Below are 13,827 nucleotides of genomic sequence, written 5' to 3' on the forward strand. Positions count from 1 at the left end.
AATCAATCAAATAGGCCTTTCATTACAAATACATGATGAGCAGTGCAATATCCCTGCCTAAAACCAGTCTGCATTTCATTTAGAACATAACTGCTATCACAAAATTCCGTCACTCTTCAATTTAGTATTGTTGTAAAACAACTTTCCTAAACAACTCAACAAAGTAACTGTTTACATCGTGAGTGTCTCCCGTGTTCTTATAAATAGGTACAATTATTCCAGTTAGCCAGTCTCGTGGGATGTTTCCTGTTTGTAAGATTTGGTTCAAAAGCTCAGCATAAAGTGGACATAACATGTGCTTGGTGTTCTTAATGTATACACTAATGATATTGTCAATTGAAGCAGTTCTTTTTTCTTAAATTTTGTGTACATTTCTTAATGTCTTCCTCTTCATGTGATTTCCCTATTGAACACACTGTTACCATCAATGTCACTATTCATGGCAGTTGGGAATTTTTCAGTAACACCTTCTTGTGCCAGTCGCTTAGAAATGGCTCATAAATTCAGTGATAAGAACTGGAATATCAGACTTCATTTGTGTCCAATGCAAAATTTTCCAATAGAGTCTGGAATCTTTAGTCTTGACCGTCCGTAACTTTGAAATGAGATTTTCTCTTTAGTTTTAACTCTTTTCCATTTTTTGTTTGTATTTCATTTAATATTTTCTTCAGATCAGAATTCAATTCCGAAACAGACTTTAAGATCTGCATTCTCAATCACGTACGTATGTCACCAACTCCTGGTTTGTATTACTAACATAATCATCAGCTTGATGTTGATCCCAGTGTCCTGATTTGCTTACTATATGGTAACACTTCTTTCCCGTTAGTCGTTTGTGATACCTTTCACCACTCCAGCACTCTTGCTCCATAAAATCGCTACTATTTTTAATGCTTAGTGATGTACCACAATGCACATCCGAAAAAAGTGGATCAAACTCCAACACCTTCATGTTTTGAGCAGCAGTCAGAAGGAATGGTGATCCAATAACGTAATCCAGAACAGTATATTAAATACAGTAGTTTCCTTACCAATCATATTGTCCTCTCCTACTCTTCCATTAAACACAAAACCATATTATTTTTACATGCTTCCAATAAATAATTTCTTACCATGACAGTCAATTTTAGTTACATCAGCAGAATATCTTCCTGTTGGTACAGTACCAAGTTGTCGCATATATCACATGCATCACTTAATTTGATTTTGTGTAGAACTATTGTAACACAGTTCCTGTGTTGTGGTATTTATGTCCAGTCATCAGTTGTGTGTTTACGTTTTGCTAATCATATCTATCTATCTATCTATCTATCTATCTATCTATCTATCTATCTATCTATCTATCTATATATATATATATATATATATATATATATATATATATATATATATATATATATATATATATATATATTTTATTATTTATTTTTTTTTATTATTTAGTTGTGTGAGCTTCATATTTCTGATTTCTGATTTTGTGGAAATGATGTTTTAATTTTATTTGCATTATTATTATTTATTATTTATTTTTTATTATTTAGTTGTGTGAGCTTCATATTTCTGATTTCTGATTTTGTGGAAATGATGTTTTAATTTTATTTGCATTATTATTTGTATACCTTGATAATTGTAAGAGCCGGCCGACCATGGCATCAACTCGCAAGGAACAACTTACAACTTCCATGGTTGGGCGGCTCAGCTGGGGCCAGTATTGGAACAGCAGCCTGCCAGCATGGAGTTATAAGTGCCGGTGTTGTGTTTTCTATCCTGGAGTTTGTTTGATACTGAGATTGATGTGCAGAAGTCATGAAGGTAAGAAAAACTATGTATTGTGTTACACTGTTAGGCGAGTTGTCAAGGTTACGTATTTATGCGATGTTGGGATTTTGTGCAGTGAAGTACAACTGGATCCCGATCTCGGTGTTTACAGGGAGACGATGATCGCCACCCATGTTCGAAGCTAGTTCAACCATCTTCTCATCCAACACTTATTCTGTTTCTTCATTATCTTCACTAATTCCAGAAATACGTACATTGATCGTCACTCCTTTGATAGTGTTGAAGCTTGTCAATCAGGAGAGCTTGACGCTGCACTTGGAAACTCTCCACACTCTTGCTTCTAATTGTTTCGTCCATTTGCTTCAATGCTGCGTTGACTGGTGCAGACACTGCTACCGTGATCACTTGCGTCATCTCTGGTAAAACGGTCTCGGCTGCGTCTCTTGGCGTCTAAAATCCTTCTTTCTTCGTATAGAAAGGGAGTTGAGCTCATCTTCCACATTTCCCTTCACTAACACTTCTAAATCTGACCAATCCACGCCAGACATGAGTGTTTGTTTACTTGAAGGTAGTGCAGACAGAAAACAGGAGTCGGACATAATACGTCTTCACACCTCGGCAGTCTCAGAGAGAGAGAGAGAGAGAGAGAGAGAATTAACAAGAGATACTAAAACTTTTATTGCCCTTCGTACAATACAACAATCATAAAGAAGATGTAATAATTGTAAGCAAGGTCGGCTGAGACGGTGGTCTGTCACGGACCTACCTATAAGTGGTGGTTGACGACGCATGCTGTAATGTCGCTCATCGATCACAGGATCATATTACTGACAAAGTAAAGATAAAAATCACAATAACAAATAATAACAACAATAATAGTAATGATCATGTTATAAATTGGTAACAAATAATAATCAGAATAAAAAGTAATAATAATAATAATAATAATGATAATAATGATAATAATATTCCTTATGAAATTAATAATGATAATGAAACCAAATAATAGAAGTAATGAATAATATACTAGCAAGAATAACACTACCCCCCAGGACTAATGAAGGGAGAATGAAGAGAAATACAACTATAGTAATATTAACAGTACTGAAGGAACCTACTGTCACCGAAATATATCTACTTAGTACCTCACTGTATTTGGCTATCATGTTTCTTTTTCTTGAATTTGGGGAGTAAGTATTTTTTGTTTATTTTGCAATGTGTTACATGTCTTTGATACTCTGAAGTGTTTGCTCCGTGCCGTGGGGCGTGACTTGTTCTGCATAATGGGATTTTAAGGGTAAGTTCTTTTCGAGTATTGTTGTGCTCTAGTACATGGAAGCTACATTTTATTGAAAACAGATGGAATGCTCCATATTCAAACTGTCAGGTGTGTAAATATACAATATCCAGCAGTTTTAGTAGTGTTAAGGTCGTAAAAAAGAGGGTGAGTATGATCGTAACGATGGCTGTGACATGATGCGTATAGACTTATTTTGTTGGATGAAGGAGAGTGTCAATGTAGGTTTTTAAAGCTGCCCTCCCTCCCCCCTATAAGTTTGGCCAATGTCCAGTATGAGCTTGTTGCATTTGATCCAGTTAGCCACATATCCAATTCCTGATTCAATGCTGTCTCGAGATCATTAATGTTTTTCCCACTTATAAATGTAGTTGTATCGACTGCAAAGAGTAAAAGAAATAGTAAGTTAGTGCAACGTGAAGAACCATTGATATAAATAAAAGAAAGAAATATATTGGGTGAAGAACAGAGCCTTGTGGCACACCGTGATTGATATTTTGTAAGATGATGAAGATGTGTTGTTGTAAGGTGTGAACTATAAGGGTTTGAACAAAGGGACTTGAACGAAGTTGTTAGGATTAGTAGCGGGGACAGAACCAGAAATAATGGGTTTAAACCTGAAAAGTCCAGGTTTAGGAGAGAAATGGGAAGAAAATGGTTTTCAAACAGAGTGGTTGATGAGTGGAAGGGACTCAATGGGCATGTAGTCAGGGCTGAATCAATGGAGAGCTTTAAAAGAAGATTAAGTAAGTACATGGATGGGGATGATGGATGGAATTAGGTAGCTTTAATCATACAGGGACTGCCGCGTGTAGGTCTGCGGCCTCTCGCAGCTTCCCTCTTTTCTTATGTTCTTTTGTAAACTGTACAATTGAAGAAAGAAACAATATCCTAGGAAGAAAGTGGAACAATAACCGTAAGCCATGGAGATATACTATAGAGCCATGATGGTTGTGGCAATGGTGATTCTTGATGTGTTGCCTCATTTCATATGAATGCCAAACATGAGAGAAGGCACTGCCCACCACCATTGTACTTATCATTTCAATGTTATCGATATTATAAATATTATTTGTGTCTGTTATAAGAACTATTAACATCTGTCTACTCTGTTTTTAACAACAAATAAATACTGATTTTTTTTCAATTATGTAATATAACTACATAAACTATTTTCATAAATATGCTAACATAAAACAAATTTCTGTTTATTTTCTATAATCAGGGACCTTCATGTTATACACATCAAGCATGTATATAATGATATTAAGTGCTGAAACATAAAATCAAGTTAAGTTCCTATTTTAGGGGTTTTTGCATGTTATACATATATACGTTATGTATTACTTAAGGAGACAAATATAACCTAACGCAAAGTTGCTGCTTGAAAAGGCTACACCTTTATATGAGTTGCCTTATAAAAAAAGATTGTATAATTAGTAATAATGTATGTCATGTTACTAAGGCATAATAAAATGTTCAATGTTCATATGTTCAAATCGAGTTCTTCAAATATCGCAACACTTGAATATCTTGAGTTACTCGGTAGTATAAACACTGGTGTTTTAACGACATTTCTCTTAAAACTGAGCCTTTCTATTCGGAACACGTCACACATAACGACTGGAAAGTATCAACTAGTTGGCGCCTTGACGAAAATTGCGTGTAAACAAACAGCTACCCGCCAAGATGTCTTGCTCTAGTGACGATGCAGAAGCGGTTACCAGAAGAGTCAACAGGAAAGAAAATGCCTGTGGATTCATCCCAGGCTAAGTAGAAGGAAAGAAAGCAGTATCTACCACACACTAATCTTAAGAAGACTATGCACAATTGCGATCCAGTGAAATCCTGACAAGTGTTCAATCCTCACCTCCAACAACACCCTGCATTGAGGGAAACACTTCTTGGAGAGTACCACCTATTTCGTCGAGCAACGATTTGGGCAAGCTTTTTCTTACTGTATAATTAATTTGTGGGCTCCCAGATGTGTTCTTTTTGCCTCACCAACTCTAACATCTTCTCTACACCTGAAGACCACATTTTTAAAACTTACTCCCTAACGTCACAACGTAAATAAAGTCGCAAATCGACTGAGCAAGACTTTTGTTGGTTTTGTATTGCGACTGGTTTCTCCAGTCGCTAGTCTCTACCGACTTGCAATTTCATTCGCAAATTGGCACGTGTGAACCCGCCTCAAGTTTGCCACGGAACGGGCCTCCTGCAGTTTAGCTTTCTTTCTCAAACTATCATTCCTCTTCCTACTGCTGAACCGAACAATGAGTGGTGGATCCCGATCTCGGTGTTTACAGGGGAGACGATGATCGCCACCCATCTTCGAAGCTAGTTCAACCATCTTCTCATCCAACACTTATTCTGTTTCTTCATTATCTTCACTAATTCCGGAAATACGTACATTGATCGTCACTCCTTTGATAGCGTTAAAGCTGCTTCTTCTTCTTCTTCTTCTTCTTTTTTCTTTTCTTCTTCTTTTCTTCTTCTTTTCTTCTTCTTTTCTTCTTCTTCTTTTCTTCTTTTTTTTTCTTCTTCTTTTCTTTTCTTCTTCTTTTGCTTTTCTTCTTTTCTTCTTCTTCTTCGTCTTCGTCTTCGTCTTCGTGTTCTTCGTGTTCTTCATCGTCGTTTTCTTCGTGTTCTTCGTGTTCCTCTTCGTCGTCTTCTTCGTGTTCTTCTTCGTCGTCTTCTTCTTCTTCTTCTTCGTCTTTATCGAGTTCTTCTTCTTCGTGTTCTTCTTCGTCGTCTTCTTTTCGTGTTCTTCTTCGTGTTCTTCTTCTTCTTATTGTTATTATTATTATTGCTTTTGTTGTTGTTGTTGTTATTGTTATTTCCTTTATTGTTATTATTATTATTATTATTATTATTATTATTATTATTATTATTATTTATTATATGATATAATAATAATAATAATAATAATAATAATAATAATAATAATCATAATAATAATAGTAACAATAATAATAACAATAATAATGATAAAAATAATGATTATTATTATTATTATTATTATTATTATTATTATTATTATTATCTTTGTTGTTATTATCATTATCATTATCATTATTATTATTATTATTATTATTGTCATTATTATTATTTTATTACTGGCAACAACAATGTTCCTCAGGGGTGATCAGTGCGACAACCAGAGTACGATCACTCGTGTGTGTGTGTGTGTGTGTGTGTGTGTGTGTGTGTGTGTGTGGGAATACAGTACCTGTGGTGTCATGAGTCACAGATGAGTTAGTAATCACATGAATCCATGAATCTTTACTTTAAGAGAATCTCCTCAAGATTCTTTAGGTTACTCCCCTTTTGAATTACTCTATGGTAGACAGATCAGGGGGCCTCTCAAAATATTAAAGGATCAATGGTTCACTCAAAATACTCCTTCAAGCCCCAGTGTGTCTGACTACATCAGTAACCTTAAGAATAAAATCAGTGAAGTCAGATCTTTTGCTAAATCAAACTTCCTCAAATCTCAAACTAAAATGCAACAGAATTCTCTTCCCAAATCTGTCATGAGAAGTTTCAAACCAGGAGACAAGGTTTTACTTTTCTCCCCACTCCAGGCAATGCTCTTCACAGTAAGTTCATGGGACCTTATGTTGTGGCTCAAAAACTAAGTCCATTAAATTATGTGGTCCACACTCCTGACCGTCGTAAGGATTCCCAACTAGTTCTTATTAATCTAATGAAACATTACCACTCCAGAGAACCAGAGGACGACTTGTCTCGCACTGTATCTGTATGTCTGGTAGGGAAGGAGTCTGGTCCTGTGCCCCCCGAGGAAGAGTCCGACATCGAATTTCTCTTCTCGTCACCTAAAGGACGTCCCTCAAACAGCCAAATCATGTCCAACCTTGATGAGGTGTTTCTTTCCTTAACACCTTCACAACAGTCTGATCTTAAGAAGTTATTGCTAGACTTTTCTGAAATCACAGGTGACCTTCCAGGAGTTTGTAATACTATCCAACATGACATAACATTAACATCTAATGACATCAAGCCTATAAGACAACCAGCCTATCGCATTTCACCCATTAAAAGAGACTTGATGAAAAAAGAGGTAGACTATCTGCTCTGTCATCACCTTGCAGAACCTAGTATATCTCCTGGGCTTCTCCTGCCTGTTAACATCTAAGCCAGATGGTAGTAGTCGATTTTGCACCGACTACAGGAAATTAAATAAAGTGACGGTGCCAGACTCCTACCCATTGCCCTTGATAGAGGACCTTATAGATAGTATAGGAGTAGCCAAATTTGTAACCACTATAGACTTGCTTAAAGGTTACTACCAGATTCCCTCTCGGACGAGGCCCAAATAATATCCGCCTTCATCACCCCCTTCGGACTATACCAATACACAGTGATGCCCTTTGGCTTGTCTAATGCTCCCGCCACCTTCCAGAGGGCTATAAATTACATCACTCAGGACTTGGAGGGAACATCTGCATATCTGGACGACCTGGTGGTGACTGCGGACGACTGGGCGACACATCTGACCCGTCTTCGGAGGCTGATGGGTCGGCTGCAGGAAGCCGGGCTTACAATCAACCTGGCCAAGTCCACCTTCGGGAAGTCTACGGTGGTCTACCTGGGACATGTGGTGGGGAACGGCAAGGTTCACCCCAAGAGAGCTAACGTGGAGGCCATCCTTGGCTTCCCTGTTCCTACCACCAGGAAAGCTCTCATGAGGTTCTTGGGGATGGCTGGGTTTTACAGACGCTTCTGTAAGAACTTCTCCACCCTGGCCACCCCCCTGACGGACCTTCTCAGCACTTCCGTCCCCTTCCACTGGACCCCGAACTGTGACCAAGCCTTCCAACACCTCAAGGCGTTTCTCTCCTCGGAACCAGTGGTCTGGACGCCGGATCACTCCCGCCCCTTCCATCTACAAGTGACCATATCAAGGGGGTGGACAACATCATCGCCGACGCCTTATCAAGATCTCCCGTCTCACCTCCTTCATGAGCCCATTACGGAGGTCTTAGGGGGGAGGAAATGTTACGGCCCGCCCGTAACATACATTATTACCATCACCTCCTCCGCTTGTTACCTCGTTCGCCACCTCTCCGCCTCCCCTTCCACGTCACCGTCTCGTGAACCTTCCACGCCACCGTCTCGTGAACCTTCCACGTCACCGTTTCATGAAGCCCCGCTACTGTCCCGAAGTTGGATTCACGCGGCCCCTTTCGACTCAACCGAAAGTGTTGAGCCAGCTCTTGGCTTTCTGGATTGGCAGTTGAGATCTAAGCCTCAACCAGTGAACACAACGCCTCTTGGGTCTACCGTGGGATCAACCATCACCCATCATTTCACCACTGCGACACCGCATAAGTATCACTTCCCCTCATCCGTGTTTTCCACATTGCCTCTATATAGGATTAGGATTATTGTTAGGTATTAAGTTGGGTTCTTTATTGTTGTATTTATTACTGTGTTATATGTATATGTGTATGTCATTTTCCTGTGTTTCATGTTATATATCTGTGTTTCATGTTTCTTGTTATATATGTGTCAATTTCATTATGGGTTATTAAAATAGCTTTTTAAAGTGACCCCCTTTTGCATTTCCTCACCAGTTGAACCTGCAGTGTTTTTTTTTTATTGTTATTGTTCACCGGCTCTCCGATGCCAATCTTACCAGTTTAACCGGTGAACGTAACACTGTCATCCACCTAGGGTCGTTCCTTTGTGATCTTAGTTTTTATATGGAATGTTAGTTATTTGACCTCTATGTAATTTGTCAAGAAAGTAGCTATACATTTCACCAACTTGCCATGGCCCCACCAAACCTCACTTCATTCCTCTCGGCCTGACCTGACCACACTTCTCGACCTCTCCCACTCTCTCTTTCTTCGACATCACACCTCACCCTACCTCTCTGATCCTGCCTTCCTTCTCTCACCTGCCTCCCCTGCCTGTCCCTTGCCAATCTCCTTCGATATTAGCCTTCCTGAAGTGAGGTACCTTCCCAGTACTCTTATTTCTAAAAGCTTCGTGCCATTTAAGTTTATACCGTATTTCATTGTGATCACTGTTAAGTAAGATGAAACCTTTTGATTTCACTTTCTAATAAAAGTGTGATTGGATGTCCCCCCATATATATGCGGAGAGTACTCCATACATAGTAGGATAAGACCCTTATACAGAGTTAGCAATTGGAGGTGAGAGAAAAACTGACAGAGACACCTCAGAACGCCTAACTTCATAGAAGCTGATTTATCAAGAGATGAGATGTGAAGTTTCCAGTTTAGATTAAAAGTAATGGATAGACCAAGGATATTTAATGTAGAAGAGAGAGACAGTTGAGTGTCATTGAAGAAGAGGGAATAGTTCTCTGGAAGATTGTGTCAAGTTGATAAATGGAAGAATTGATTTTTTGAAGAATTACCTGTTACTTAATTTTCTCTGCCGCAATCAAAGAAACTAAGAAAGATCAGAAGTTGGGCCTTCTGTCGCGTACATGCATGATCTGATTACTTCCTCAAGGGTTGGTCGTCTGAAAAATAACGTGGAAAAGTGCAGGGTGGTATGATCAGCAAAGGAGTGGGTAAGGCAAGTAGTTTGGTTTAGAAGATCACTGATGCATAATAGGGAGAGAGTGGGTGACAGGACAGAATCCTAAGGAACACCTCTGTTAAAAGATTAAGAGAAGAACAGTGGCTATCTACCACATCAGTAATAGAACGGTTGGAGAGGAAACTTGAGATAAAGGAAGGATAGAAACAGTAGAAGGGTAGTTTGGAGATCAAAGCTTTGTGACAGAATCTATCAAAAACTTTTGATATGCACTAGGCAATAGCACAAGTTTCACCAAAATTTCTAAAAGAGGATGACCAAAACTCAGTACGGAAAGCCCGAAGATCACCAATAGAGCAGCTTTGACGGAAGCCATACTGGCGATCAAACAGAAGAGTGTTGTAGGGTGACTAATAGAGACCGGACATGGTGCTGAAACTTTAATTCCTGAAGTGTTTCAACCTGCAAGTGCCATTTGTCATAATTTCACCAGCACACCACCTGGTACTTAGATGCACCTCACATCATATGCAGCTGACAATGAAACCTAATGCTATACACACAACACAAAACATTTTCAAGGAACATAACTCACAGGTTATGAATCACACACACAAAAAAAATGAAAACAATTGGCACTGATCTTATACATTAACATTATAGTAAGTTATACAGTATTTCTCGTCACTGGACACCTACAATGCATCCTAGCCATTCAGGGTTTCGAAGGACAACACAGGAGCCGGTGCATCCTGTACAACCCTTGGGAATTTACAGTGTGTCGGGTCGCCAGCATTCCACCACCTACTCCCGGCATCCCTGCACGTCACCACATAAATCCTGCACAAATATGTACCATACCCAAGCAATCCACACATTTTCCAAGAACCATACCTTCATCTTATAACACACATAATAATCACAGCCATATAGAACAGTTTATAATGCATTTGATATACCTTCAAAGGCCAACACAGGAACCAGCACACCCACACAACTGACACTACCCTTCCGACGCAACCCTAGCCACGTCACCACTGTCCACTGGCGACCCAGAATGCACTTGATAACACCTCACTTCCCTAAATATTAATCCTAGCCAAAGTGATATACAAAATGTATACAAAATGAATATTCAATAATATGACCTAGAAAAAAATTATGACCTACAAAATGCATGAAACAAGAAAACATGGGCAACACAGCAGACCGTACCGAAACCAGGACGAGGACGAACAGCCACAATTCCCATCAGGTAACACAAGTAATCGTGATTCATGATATAATTGTGAAGTGATAGACGTTAAAGAATCTTCCTATTGAGGATAGATTCAAAGACTTTAGACAGGCAAGAGGTTAAAACTATAGGGATTAGGAACAGGCTGAATGTAGGCAAACTTCCAGCGAGAAGGAAAGGTTAATGTCAAGAAACAGGGTTGAAAGAGTTTGGCCAGGCAAGGTGCAAGAACAGCCACATTCTTTGAGAACATTGGGCGGGATCCCATCAGCTCCATCAGCCTTTTGAGGGTTTAGGCCAGAGAGGGTATGGAAAACATCATTGCGAAAAAAAATGTAATCAAGAGTTTGAAATAGTCCGAGGGAGGAGAGGAAGGGACAATCCCAGAAACATCCAAACTAGGGTTATTAGCAAAGATATGAGAGAAGAGTTCAGCTTTAGAGAGAGATGAGATGGCAGTGGTGCTATCAGGATGAAATAAAGGAGGGAAAGATAAGTAGTAAAGTTATTGGAGATGTTTTTGGCCAGATGCTAAGAGTCACGAGGGGAGTTTTGGAAGATTTTAACATTTTCTATTAATGAAGAGTATTTAACAAACTGGAGAAGAGACTTGGCATGATTTTGGGCAAAAAATTCAGGTGAGGAAAGGCTCAATTACCTTTTGTGGGCAACCTCTCTCATGTATTGCGTGAGAACAGGCTTTGTTAAAATAAGATTTGTTAAAGTTTAGGTTGAGAGAAAGAATAAGGAATGTAAGCTTCCATGCCAGACACTATCACTTCTGTTATACGGTCAGCACACAGCAATTGATCACTGACACAGAAGCAGTAATCATTCCGAGGAAAATCAGCATAATACCTCCTCAGGTCCCCCCACTGGCAGAGGAGAAACGCCAACGGCACCTCCGCTATGGGGCATCCTGAGGAGGATTGAGAAATAGGACAAGATACAGATATGAAATTGTGATCGGAAGAGCCAAACAGAGAAGATAAGATAACAGCATAAGCAGAAGGATTAGAGGTAAGGAAAAGATCAATAATGCTGGGCTATCTCCAAGACAGTCAGGAATACAAGTAAGGTGTTGCAACAGTTGCTCTAGGTCATGGAGGATAGCGTTGAAGGCTAGTTCACCAGGATGGTCAGTGAAGGGGGAAGAAAGCCAAGGCTGGTGGTGAACATTGAAATCTCCAAGGATATAGATTTCCACGAAAGGATAGAGACAAAATACGCTCCACTAACTTAGTTAGAGTGACTTTTCAATCGAAGCCAGACGGTGGAAACCTCAGAAGATTCACGAGCGTGGGCACGAAAGCAAGTCAAGTCGTTAGGCAAATAGACGCAACATCTAGCTTTTGGAGCGAAAATGTGGATAAAGTAGGAGGGAACAGAAAAGGAGTTACAGTCAGCTGCCTCAGACAGCTGTATTTCAGTGAGGAAAAGAAGATGAAGTGTAGTAGAGGAGAGGTGGTGTTATACGAGTACAGATTGAAAATTAGATCTAAAACTGCGAATGTTGAAAACGTTAAGGAAAGTAGGTTTCAATACATTTATGGTCGATACCGAGAAAGCAGTCCGACCTCGGGACATTCATGGTCCCCTCCCCAAAAGGAGACTGATGTCAGTGTTGGAGTCGCTATTTTAAAAAATTTAGGTGAAGGATGTTAGTGTAGTAAGTGCATGTATTTTTGTGTAAAGTACACATGTTTTTAGAGGGCTGAATTAACAGCTAGTTTTAATGGTAGGTTGAAAGCACCTCATGAACTAGTTCAGACTGGAACTGGGCAAACAAGAGCTGGTCCAGATCAAAATTAGGTGTACATTAAGTCTACAAGAGTATATTATTGTCTTTCTCATTTTATGTTAATAACAAGAAATAAGTAACTTAATGCTAATATACGTATTAGGCTCCCTCTCCCTCATTCACACACACACACACACACATACACACGCCCGGTACCTCAGTGATTAGAGCGCTGGCTTCACAAGCCAGAGGACCGGGGTTCGATTCCCCGGCCAGGTGGAGATATTTGGGTGTGTCTCCTTTCACGTGTAGCCCCTGTTCACCTAGCAGTGAGTAGGTACGGGATGTAAATCGAGAAGTTGTGACCTTGTTGTCCCGGTGTGTTTGTGTGCCTGGTCTCAGGCTTATCCGAAAATCAAATAATGAGCTCTGAGCTCGTTCCGTAGGGTAACGTCTGGCTGTCTCGTCAGAGACTGCAGCAGATCATACAGTGAAACACACACACACACACACACGCACACACATACAAAGTTCTTAATACTGTAATCAATTCTTTTTAACTGTAACAATATCACAAGCTGTACAAGCATTTATGCACTTCAAAACGTAATATACTTTGAGCATCATGAAATGAAGGCTGCTGCAGTCAGTCTCTGACAGATGCCTCACCAAAGAACTGAGCTACAGTCTTTAAGCCAGTAAACTTTTGGCCTGTTCTTCAGTACTCTTGGGTGAAGCTGACAATGGAGCAAGGAAGATGTGGGAACACACCTTTTGGCAGATGTGCATGTTAAATATTACATAGGATTATGTATGGTGGTGGTGGGCAGTGTTTGGCATTCATATGAAATGAGGCAACACATCAAGAATCACCATTGCCACAACCATCATGGCTCTATAGTATATCTCCATGGCTTACGGTTATTGTTCCACTTTCTTCCTAGGATATTGTTTCTTTCTTCAATTGTACAGTTTACAAAAGAACATAAGAAAAGAGGGAAGCTGCGAGAGGCCGCAGACCTACACGCGGCTTCTTCTTCTTCTTCTTCTTCTTCTTCTTCTTCTTCTTCTTCTTCTTCTTCTTCTTCTTCTTCTTCTTCTTCTTCTTCTTCTTCTTCTTCTTCTTCTTCTTCTTCTTCTTCTTCTTCTTCTTCTTCTTCTTCTTCTTCTTCTTCTTCTTCTTCTTCTTCTTCTTCTTCTTCTTCTTCTTCTTCTTCTTCTTCTTCTTCTTCT

Source organism: Portunus trituberculatus, chromosome 37 (assembly GCF_017591435.1).
Source record: "Portunus trituberculatus isolate SZX2019 chromosome 37, ASM1759143v1, whole genome shotgun sequence".
In the NCBI taxonomy this organism is placed as follows: Eukaryota; Metazoa; Arthropoda; class Malacostraca; order Decapoda; family Portunidae; genus Portunus; species Portunus trituberculatus.